At 37.3% G+C, this 12,594-nt stretch overlaps 1 protein-coding gene across 3 annotated transcripts in view; it reads right to left on the bottom strand.

The window, feature by feature from the left end:
• LOC143256680 (F-box/SPRY domain-containing protein 1-like) overlaps window positions 1–12,594 on the bottom strand; it is a 35,698-nt gene that overhangs the window by 9,359 nt on the left and 13,745 nt on the right. For all 3 annotated transcript variants that reach the window (XM_076514201.1, XM_076514202.1, XM_076514204.1), the window contains exon 3: window positions 7,342–7,425. The gene's annotated coding sequence lies outside the window, so the exon portion shown is untranslated. The remainder of the gene's footprint in view (window positions 1–7,341; window positions 7,426–12,594) is intronic.

Below are 12,594 nucleotides of genomic sequence, written 5' to 3'. Positions count from 1 at the left end.
TAACTTCAGATACAGTACTTCCTTCCAGTCACAAGACTAACTGGAATCCCACATTAAAAATGAGGGACATGTGTGTGTGAAGAACAAAAGTACACCACTGAAAGTGTCTGAAGGATACTTTTGAAGATGAGGGAAACAGCTCAGATAACTAAAGGAAGGGCATTACACCACTTCTGAACCAGGTGCCTTTTCACCATAACCAGCTAGGAACAAACATGGTGAAAAGGAAGGAAGTACATCCAAGTAGGAGATTATAGGTATGAAAAGTGATCCCAACAGGATAAATATGGTAACACATCCCACACATGTAAAGCAGGTAATGGAGGATGTATTTCATGGTGTAAAATGGAAAGGGTGAAGCAGACCTTACTTAGAAAGTCAACTACATTCAAAACCCCCTCACTGGGTACTGACATCCATGAAGGTTATGATGAGAATCAAAGTAGCTTCATCTCAAGCCCTAAAATCAGGGATGTGAGGAAAACGCAGACTTGTACAAAATGGTTATTTAGCCAGAGATCCAAGAGTTTAACAGTCAGTATTCAAGGGAAGTGCACTGCATGAAATCAACAACTGTGACCATGAGACTGGTCCAAAATGTCCAAAGGTCAATAACATTCCTATCACAAGAAAATGAGGGAGAGTGTCTAGGACAGAAATGGAAATATACCATGTACTCACTCCATAACCCACTACACAGAAGGAAGAATTGAGTGAGGGAGATAGACAACCCCAAATTTGTGTGAAGACATGCTGATTGGTTCATTCAATATCCAAAACCAGTTTGCAAGGTACTGACATCTGTGTGAGGGTAAAATGAGGGCACCCAATTGAAGGAATGAACTTGAATTGAAATGTGATACAATTCAGATGAGGATATGCTTTCTACACTGGCAGAACACTACTATCCTGCTCTGAATTGCATAATTACAACCATCCATGTGGAACCAACCCAGTAAAATGCCTCTGTGGTTAACCACCTCAGCGGCTTGTAACTGGTAAATTGTAAGGACTCCCATGCTCCACTGGAAGAAGATGGAAGAATTGGAGTGTCTGGAGAAATAGTTACACCTGAGAAAATAAAATTGATGATCATGAAACTCTATTTTGTTAAGCAGACTATATTGATTTGTTCAGTCTAAGCATAGCAGGAATGAGCACCTATCTCCTTCTGCTTTAACCATGCCATCCATGGGTGTACAGTCACAGATCTATTTGTGAAGCACAAATCACGAGGTTATGTATCATCCAGTGATCTTATGATCTGCAAGGTGAATGTGCTGAGCCATGGAAAGAGCTCATGAATCAATATGGCATACAGTGTGGATTTGTTTGTGTATGTAAAGAATACCTGGTCAGGCACCACTTGCCACTGAGTAGGGTCCAAGAAATGGAATTTTAAGCATGAGCTCCTGGAAAAAAAGAAAGTATTAATAAAGACTTATCTAGCATTACAGCCACATTGAAATCTGAAGTATAGTCACAGGTGGTAGGCAAGAAGAAGCAGAAGCCACAAAGTGATGTAAGTAATGAGAGATGAACAACTTCTGAGGGATGATCCACGTGCCTGACTGTAGGAACTAACCAGATCAAGTCTTGTATCATGCTACTAAAACGTTTTGTCATATTGTATACTTTCAATTGTTACTTTTCTTCATTATAGTTGACAGTTGCTTATTACTCAGCACTTGCTATTTAATAAAAAGATCAGTAACACAACACTTGGGATGAGTTATTGGATCAGAATACATCACACAAGAGAGTGAGCAATAACAACCTCAACAGAAGGAAGAAAAATGGTTCACACTGGATAAAGAGACAGGAGTAAGTGGGATACCTGCCAATGTATATATGGGCCATTTTCATATAAATATCCAAATAGCAGTAAATACATGAACAATAAAATATATTGCATTTGAATATACTGATAGCATAAAACTTTTACATCAAGCAAAGACACCTGTAATAATGTCAATCAGAAAAAAATGCAAATCTAATGGATCAAAGTAAATAAAACAGTGTAAGTGGTTTATATCCATTATTTTTTCTTACCATTATGTGATCAGCTGAAGCCTTAGCGAGCAGGATCACTCATTTTTGGAAAACATTAGAGTTACATACATATTTGCCTGTATGAATCTTTAATATACATGATTGTTATATTGTATATGCATAAACTTTTTAGCATACCCAAAAATAATTTTAAACATTAAATCTATAAAACTGTCCTGCTTTTCTGATAAACAACTGTCTTTACTGTTATTCACTGGCCATTAGGCTGTGTTAAAAGTAAGGTTTACATTTGTAACACAAGATGTCACTGCTAAAAATGCCAGGATGTTTGGCAGCCATGATGTATTCTGCAGAGCAAACTATTCTACACCAGTTCTGAATATTTATTCTCTGTAAGTATGCTACACGCACCTGTCGTATAAATAGGTTGTCTTTACTAATGTTACCGTTGTTCAAAGAATAAAATTAACATAAAATTGAAAGTTTAAGATCTGAGTGAGGTTTATTGTATCTTCATTTTAAGTCATATACCAAAGTATATAAAAGGCAAGGTCACGGTGTAATAGGGTATATATGTCTTTACTGTTATTATGATCCATTAATGGTAAAAACATGTATATAATGGTAAAGACTAACCTATTAATTTACATAGTTTGTTGTTATACCTATAAGGCTATGTCACTGTCATGTATGCTTCATATCTGCAGCCAAGTTTTTAAAGCATATTGTCCATATATTATGCTGAAGAAACATTTATATTTGTCAAGTTGTATTAGAGTTTTATACATTAAACTGACAAATTTATTGCTGTGATCACTAAAAGGGAATATTATATTATATATTTCAGATCTTGTAAATTTTTGCAATGCTGCCTAAAAAACAGAAGTCAAATACAGAGGCAATGAGGATGTGTAGAGGGAAAATAAAGGATGATCCAGAATGATACCAACAGTACTTGCAGAAAGAATGAGAAAGATATCGCCAAAGAAAAGCACAAGGAAAGATTTTGGACATAAGAAAACTGTCAAAGCCAGAACAAGAAAGACAAAGGAGAAAATGGAAATGTGAGAAAAGGAGCCAAAGAAGAAAAGCAAATGAGAAAGTTGCAGCAATGGAAAAACTGGAAACCCCACCAACATCACCTGGGTTTTCTTGGGCTGGTCCCTCAAATCATCAGAAACAAGTTGGAAGAAAGAAAGTTAGACGGGCTGACAGAAAAGCTTACAGAACTATTGGGAAGCAAGAAAAGCAAATAAGAAAGCTGAAAAATAAAGTTCAAGCTCTGAAATGGAAAATAAATCGACTAATGAAATTACTACTACTAAATTCATGAAAAAAGAAAATGTAAATGAAATTTGATGGGAATTAACATTGATTGTGTGAAATGTGCAAGCTATAGTGATCCTTGAAGTAATATGAGGTCAGGTTCTGAACTTTTGACCTTTTCCCAATATTTACGGTCAGGCTGACAACCTTAACTAGACGCCGCTTCAATGTCGGTATTACAACATCGCTGTAGGTCAGAATAACAACGTCATATTGATGTTGCTTCTTGCTTATGGTCATGACTGACCTAAACCAACAAAAATACAACATCATCCCAACGTCATAATGCCCACTGGGTTGGCTGTGTTTATTATAGACCTATCCCTAACATATACTACAAGGATGTAATTGATTTTTCCAAATCATTGGGTTTGTATTTATATACTACAATGATGTAATTGCTTTGTGTGAATCAAGGGGTTCATATTTGATAATTATTATAGGGAATGAAATGTCTTTACCATTATAAGATTATCTTTACCGTTATGATGGTAATGGTAAAGACTGGAAAATGCTTGGCAATGAACACTCACTGCATACATTTATAAATACTCATCAAAGTCATGATAAGACATAACATTTTGCTTAAGTTCTATATGGTTTGATATTAATTGCTAGCCTTAACATAAAAATACTATCAATTTTATGTCTTTACTGTTATGACAGGGTCTTTACCGTTATGATGAGAACAGTAAAGACAGATCTACAAATATTAAAGTTTCTCTAAATTTATTAAAAATTAAAATCATGTTTGCACTCTACTAAAACTTGAACATGGGGAGTAATATATATTGATATAAAACATATGTGAGAAACTTAATTTTTTTATCATGTCTTTACCATTATTTGGACATTTATATGAAAATGGCCCATATGTCACAGAAATACCCTCAGATATCATCCACAATATAGAAAGGAATAGTTACAAAATCATTCAAGAGATTCCGACCTAGGTTCCATTGGATGTGGAGGACCAGCTGAAGGGATCACATATGAGTCTGGTTAAGGGGTAAGAAAGCAGTCAGCTACAGTACCTCGGAAGCAGAAAGTGAAGGAGCTAACATGGCATTCCAAATGGAACAGTTTTACAGAACAAAGTTGGAGAGGAGAAAATTGGAACTGACTGAAATGGGTGTTGAAGAAAACACTCAGATAAATGAGGTATTGGATGGGATAAAGGATGAAGAAAGAACTTCTCCAATTTAGCCAGTACTACTTGTCAACTCCTGTTTGAAATAAGCAAGAAAAAGTCAGTTGTCCATGAAAGCACATTCTCATAATATGAAGATGGAGAGTAAAGGTTTGTACCAGTTGACAGAAAATGTACAGTGCCAAATCCAGCCTAAATGGTAGGGCACAAAATTGGCATATCACCCCATGATGGACAAACTGAATATAAGGATAAGCATGCTTCCCTACAGGAATATACAGATAAGCAATGGAGATGTCTATCTTGGTCATCCAAAGACTCAGAGAAAAAACCCACAGAGAGAAAGGTAGGATTCCATGGTGAATCACGGGGTGTGAATATATCAGGCACTTTGATAATCAATCTCCAGTCCTCTGTCTTTATTGGAACTACAAACAAACAAGAGTAAAACCATGAAACTATGTGGAGCAGGTTTGACAGCCAGTTGTGTGAAGAGATCTTGCACAACCTCAAATAAAAACTGACATGACAAGGGATCCTGAGAAGAAAAGAAAACAGGCATGTGAGACAAGGAAGGGTAAAAAAAAGTATGACAAATTCCTCTGAAAAAACCCAGTGAACCAGAACATCAGAGATAAAAGGTCTCCACCAATGAACAAAGGACACCAGATTAGTCCTACCAATCCCAAACCCACAGAGTAGTCACTGGAACAACTGTTGATGTATCAGGCATCATTCTCAAAAATGACAAACATGGGCACCATGGGAAGCAGGAAGAGGAAAGAACTGGGAAAAGGAGAATTGAGAGAAAGGAATTGGTGCCACGCTCATCTCTGACTGAGATAAATGAGCCATCAGAGGAGAAAGGGTAGATTATTGTTGGATCAAAGTTACCCTTGACTCCAAAAACTCCAGGATTGTATCAAAAACAAAACTTTTGAAAAACAGGGCCACTTGAAGGTCCAGTAGATAAGGAGGTAGAGCTTAGGAAGGCACAGCAAACTCTGAAGGGGACAAACAATCAAAATCCTCTTCAACCTGGCCAGGTTTGAAAGGCTCATGAGGAAGTATATGATGCTCAATCTTCCTGTAAATAAAAGCTGATAAATCCCCTGATAAGTTACCTACACTTGTGGCCTAAAGTATGGTATAAGAAAAATAAGATGTACCCAAAGTGGTAACATTTACTTTGGAATTCATGCTTGATATCAAACAAATTATTAACAGCAAAACATGAATAAATCCAACACTTTCAAAAATAAAGTGGAAACACAAATTACTGAAATAACGTACATTAAGGCAAGCCACTTCAAGAAGTAAGAAACAAAAAGAAAGACATCTGCACTCAAGCACTGCCAAAGGAAAAGAGATGGTTCAGTAGTGATGCACAAAAGAAGTTGTGCATTACATGAAGGTAGTCCTCTTCTGTTAGTAGAGAGATAGTGCATATTGATTTACATAACAGAGATGTTGGAATCTTTGATTCCAATGGGGAAAAACATGAGGCTTGTAGCACGTGTTTACATAATGAGGGCAGTACAAATTTAGAAAAGTTATTCTCATTAGCAGAGAGAAGTACTGTATCAGAAGTACACGTAACTGTATACACATAATTCTGGAAAAAGCTATCTGATCCTTAATAAAGATACTTAACTTTCAAACTGTTTTTTCTTAAGGCAACATATCACATATCTAAGTTTTTATCACTTTTTTTTTTTACCTTTATGTAAAGCTATGCTGAACTGGAAGCCATACTGGACTAGCCAGTTAAATAAGAACAGAAAAAGTGTGCTATGATTACACATTTAGATCACAAGCCTATGACATCACACCATCATAACCAAGGTTGTGAAACAATGATTGGGTAAAATGGATAAAACTATACTTGTATTAAAGTTGCAAGGTCAAATTAGCATTATTTTGATTTTCCTCTTACGTGACTATGAGTGCAAAATTATGCTCAAGAGAAAAATCAGGAAATTCAAAAATATTTAATGTTTTTGACAAATGGATGCTCAAATCAGCCCCAAATCAAAATTTACAATTTTTAATGCATAACTTTAAATAAATATATTTTTATTGAATAAATTTTAACTGTGATGTTGTGAAAAATAACTGCAAGTTTATTTTCTATAAATTATTCAATTTACTGTTGCAATTTTCCCTTGAGGCAGGATTCATCTGTCCAAGCATGATAGTTAAAGGTTACAACACCAGTTGTTTGAAAAAAAAAGCATACTTTTTTTTATGTAGAGTTTGATAGAAATACATACAGCTTTGGAAAATCTTAGTATTCAGTATCATTATTCAAATAATATGAAAGTTCTTTCACTAAGGATGATGCAAATGAAAACAATTGCATACATTTTTATACACTTCAAAATAAGATATACTAACACACATAATATGCAGAAATGTTAATGTTATAAAATAAACTTTTTAAAAGTTAAATTGCAAAAGAGCTATATGATATAAAAATGGTTAATTTAAAAACTGATGTATGTAAAGGTTGATATTTTTAATATCAAAAACTATTTTCTCTTCACATTTATAAAACTATTAGTGAAACAATCCAATGTGTATTAAAACATTTCTTAATGTATTTAAAGGTGTAAAGCTATTAGATGGATAGTAAAAACATAAACATCAACTGTTAGAATTGTCTCAGCAGAATAAGAGTGAAAGATGTTTCTGAGGTGAATTTGCTTGTATGTAATGTTAATTTTTTTATATTTCATTTGTATCTTTTGTTTTTACAATTATTTTCTTTCTCAGGCACAAAGCATAAGAGTTCCAGAGGTCTGCTAGGTTTTTTGATAAGCTAATACACATAAAGTTCAGTTCAGACTCACAGATCAAATTGGACCACCAGGCTAGAAAAGAATGTACTTCACTAGCATCCTGGAATGATATGGATGGCTGCAACCTTACTAGATCTGAAATATGAAGTCAAATATTGTAAAAGCTATTGTTACAATGAAAAATATTATTTAATAAACATAATGCCCTTAAAAAAAAGTGTGATTTATATTTAAACGTTTCTTTAGGCTTTCAGATCATATATGTCCTAGAAAAAACAAAAAGCCATAAATTATACTCTACAAAACATGCAAGTTTCTCGAATGTACAACTGTTCAAATTAAACCCATTTCTCCCACTATTTAATTTTTTCTGTCAAATGGTACCATACAATATCTGACTAGTATGATAATATATTCTACTGTATACAATTGTCTTATTTTGTAATGCTGAGTACTGTACAATAAAAAAATCTGAACATGAATGTAAATCATTTTTTTAGTACAATAATAATGTTTGAAGATAAGGAAATATTAATATTTTCTTTACTCACCATATCACAGAAGAGATAACTATTACTATTCACCATTGCCAAAAAAAGTTTTTTTCTCACCCCTACATATCATAATATGTAATGCAGAAGTCTTTTCTATGATTAAATCAGTATTATACTATTCTCTTCAATCAATAAAATGGTGACACATCTTCCTTACATTGTACTACCCTTGAGTACTTTGTTAAATCAAAAGCTTAGTCCTAAAACGGTATATATCTCATGTATATTTTAAGGTAAGGAAAGAGTTTGATTGATTGATTGATTTAGTGTTTTATGGCACAAAGCAGCGAGGCTATCTGCGCCAGACATTCGGTAAAAATGTAAAAAAATAAATAAATAAATAAATAAATGTAGTAATAGACATAAATGGAACTGAAGGTAAAACAAAAAAGTATAAAACCAATGTTGACACCTAGTCTACAATGTTAAGATAAAAGGTAGAGTATAAGAAGTTGTAAGGTATTTACTCTAGCAAAAAGGTAATGATCATAACCCGCCAGGAAGATTAACAGGTAAGTTCAAGAACCACCGTCAATCACCTGAAGTTGGCCTTTCCAGTCCTGGTTCTGGGTTATGTGTCATAGCAGCTATTATCAAAATGTAAAAGAAAGTAAAAGTTTTAAAAGACACTCCGCAAAATCGTAATAATGAGTAGCCAAATGTCCAGTAAAAGGATAAAGTCAAGTAAATGGAGTAAAATTTGTAGAAGTAATTGAAGATAGAAGCAAAACGGCAATTAAGACAGAAAATGGCGTAAAAACCAATGTTGACATCCAGTCAACAAGGTTGTAAAGAACTACCTGTAGCAGAATGGTAATGATCGTAACCCGCCAGGAAGACTAACAGGTAAGTATAAAAACCACCGTCAGTCACCTGAAGTTGGTCTTTCCAGTCCTGGTTCCGGGTTATGAGTCAATATGGCCAGTACTAAAAAGTTAATTAGTAAAAGTGTGAAATGATATGCAGTAATAGTATAATAACAACTCGCCAGGATGACTAACGAGTAGTTCAAACGGATAGTTCAAACAGGAGCGTTAGTCACCTGAAGTTGGCCTTTCCAGTCTTGGTGTCGAGTTATTTAATGTTCTGGCTAGTGTCCAATGTCAAATTGAATGAGAGAGATTAAAACTGTAAAAGGAACCACAATTAAAAGGTGTAATGAATAAACATGCAACACTTAAATGAGATTAAAAGGTTAATGGCCATTAAAAATTAAAACATTATCAAGGTGGACAGAGTCACCATCACCAATAACTCTGTCCAATGTTACAGATTGACCCTGGGAAAAAATATGTTTAAAATATTGCCGTCGTTGAGAATTGTAACGATGGCAAGAAAGTAAAATGTGGCTGATAGTGATTTGAGTGTTACACAAATTACACATTGGTGCATCAGTTCCAGATAAAAGAAAATGATGAGTTAAAAACTGTGACCAATGCGTAGCCTAGTGAGAACAACTTCCTCCTTCCGAACTTTACGGAAGCTAGATGGCCAAAGTCCAATTTTGGGTTTGATTTGAAAAGTTTGTTGTCACGTTGCTCACTCCAAGTGGACTGCCAGCTGGCACGAGCCGACCCTTGAAGATAACACCATAGTCCATGTATGCGGAATAGGCATAGGAGTGATGGTGCTGAAGCAGACATATTTAGCTGCCATGTCTGCAAGCTCGTTCCCTTGAATACCAACATGGCCTGGTATCCAGAAAAACTGGATTGAAGTAGCTGCTAATGAGAAACGGGCCAGTCGGTTACGAATATCAGCGAGAATAGGATGTGAGCCAACGCGTGTAGCGATTCCAAGGCAAGTATAGAACTAAGCGAATCAGTATAAATAGTGCAGTTGGAGTACTGCTCAGCTGCAATATGATCCAGGGCAAGAGATATGGCATACAGTTCAGCAGTGAACACAGAAGCTGTAGAAGGGATTCTGCGTGCAACTACTGATCCATAGCAAACCATAGCAGAGCCCACTGAATTACCTGATTTGGAACCATCTGTATAAATAGGAACTGAATGATTGTTTGAAAGATATTCATTGAATAAAAGACGGTACTTCAATCTGGAGTATCTGCCTTTTTAGGTGACTGAAAGAAAGGTCACATTTGGGGCTGTAATAAGCCATGGTGGGATGGGCCGACCTGTGGAACATGCAATGTTATCCAAGGACAGACCAATTCATCCAATTGCTTCCGGATGCGAAGGCCAAAGCGAACAATGACAGATCGTCTGTTCTGAAAAGTACTGCCCACCGAGGAAGGAAAACACATTTCCAGGTGGGATGCTTTGGTAAGGAATGAAGTTTGAAGTATATTGTAAAGATAGTTGCAAACGGCGAAGGTGTAGAGAAGGTTCATGAGATTCAATGTATATACTTTGAACTGGAGAGGTGCACGGAAAGCCCCAGTGCAGAGTCAAGTCCTTGGTGATGAACGGGGTCCAGCATCTTTAAGGCTGAGGTCTGGCAGAGCCATAGACCATTGATCCATAATCGAGTTTCGATCTAATAAGAGCACGATATACCTTTAACATTGAACAGCGATCTGCCCCCAACTGGTAGAAGAGAGAACACGGAGGATGTTCAGTGCTCTTGTGCATTTGACCGAAGCTGCTTTAAGTGTGGTATAAAGGTCAGTTTACGATCAAAGATAAGCCCCAAGAACTTGGTCTCGGGACAACTGGCAGCAAAACTCCACCGATATGAAGTTCAGGATCAGGGTGAATACCCGTCGACGGCAAAAGTGCATGCACACAGTTTTGGAGAGAGAGAAATTAAAGCCATTCGCCATAGTCCACTTCCATTACACAATTGAGGGCGGTTTGTAGTTGCCGCTCAATATATCTCATGTTTGACGACTGACATGAGATGTGAAAGTCATCGACATACAGCCCATTCGCAACAGTGAGAGGGAGTTGTTCAGTGATGGCATTTATCTTTATACTGAAGAGTGTAACACTCAATACACATCCTTGAGGGACTCCAAGTTCCTGTACAAAAGAACGGAAAGTGTCGAACCCACACGAACCTGGAATCTCCTGTCCATTAAAAAATTTTAATAAACATGGGTAGATGGCCACGTAACCCATATGTATGGAGGTCTCAAGAAAACGCCATACCTCCATGTTGTGTCGTAAGCCTTCTCTATGTCAAAGAATATTGATACAAGATGTTGGCGGTTGAGAAAAGCTTCTCTGATAGATGTTTCAAGACAAATTAGGTGGTCTGTGGTGGAGTGCTGTCGACGGAACCCACACTGGGTGGGCGAGAGGAGGTTGTTTGATTCAAGGAACCAAACAAGACGAGCATTAACCATCCTTTCTAATGTCTTACAGAGACAGCTTGTCAAAGCAATTGGACGGTAGTTTGAAGGAATCTTGGGATCTTTCCCTGGCTTAGAGAAAGGTAAAATAATAGCCTGGCGCCAAGCATCAGGAAAAACATTCTTCTGCCAGATCCGTTGAAAACAATCAGAAGGACATTAAGAGAAGCAGGAGATAAATGGTGCAGCATGTCATAATGAATATCATCAGGTCCAACAGGCGTACTGGCAGACCGATGAAGGGCCATTTTAGTTCCACCAGGGTAAAAGGACGATTATAGTCAAAGAAACAGTTAGTTCGAAGGAAAGAGGTGATCGCTCCGCCCGAGTCTTGATGGCCAGGAAGGTGGAGGAACAAGCAGAAGTGCTAGATACCCGCAAAAGCTTTCACCTAGAGTGTTAGCGATGTTCGAACATCAGTCACCTCCTGACCATCAGAGAGTAAGATCGAGAGGGGATAGAATTGTAGTGTCCATTAACCTTTGAATCCTGTCCCATATGATCTTGGAACTGGTGGTAGAAGATATACTGGTTGTGAACTTAATCCAAGATTCCTTCTGGCTGTGACGTCTTACCCACCTAGCATGTGCACGGGCCCGTTGGAAAGCAACCCGGTTTGAAAGTGTGGGATATCTACGAAAAGTATCCCAGGCCCGCTTTGAGCCTTCCGTGCTAAGTGGCAAGCAGGATTCCACCACGGACGAGGATATCGTGGAAAGCGTGTCGAGGTTTTAGGAATACACTGAGCAGCTGCATGTGTAATACAGTCAGTTACCGCTGCTACACAGTAGTCTATTGATGGCTGATTTACGATGGCAGGATCAAGTTCTGAGAGCAGTGAAAGTGGACCAGTCTGCCTGATCCAGCTTCCACCGGGGCACGCGGGTAGGGTGGCATCGACCACGGCCAGTCTCTCTTATAAGGATTGGAAAATGATCACTGCCTAGTGGATTACTGTCAACCCTCCATGAAAAATGGGAAAATAATGAAGGGGAGCAAACTGAGAGATCAATAGCGGTAAAGGACTGACTAGGTGCATGAAAGTAAGTGGAAGAACCAGTATTGAAAGAGAAAGATTGTGATCAGAGAGCATCCGCTCTACAGATCGCCCCTCCCATCAATAATAGCACTTCCCAGAGGGATGATGTCCATTAAAATCCCTAGGATTAGAAACGGAGATGGCAATTGTTCAACGAGCATCCAGATCTGATTGATCATAAGTCTTTCCAGGGGACAGGTACAGAGAACAAACAGTGATGGTATGACCCAAGGAAATACGGATGGCTACAGCCTCCAAGGGTGTGTTGAGTGACAAAGACAGGGTGGGCACGTGTTGATCAACCAACAGTGCCACCCTCCATGTACTCGACCATCACACAACCTGTCATTTCTGTACAGAGAAAACTGCCGAATGGAGACAGTATCAGCAGTTTT

The sequence above is a fragment of the Tachypleus tridentatus genome, chromosome 7 (genome assembly GCF_004210375.1).
Source record: "Tachypleus tridentatus isolate NWPU-2018 chromosome 7, ASM421037v1, whole genome shotgun sequence".
NCBI lineage: Eukaryota > Metazoa > Arthropoda > Merostomata > Xiphosura > Limulidae > Tachypleus > Tachypleus tridentatus.
The sequence above is the reverse complement of the archived record's forward strand: the minus strand, read 5'-3'. Positions and strand labels throughout refer to the sequence as shown.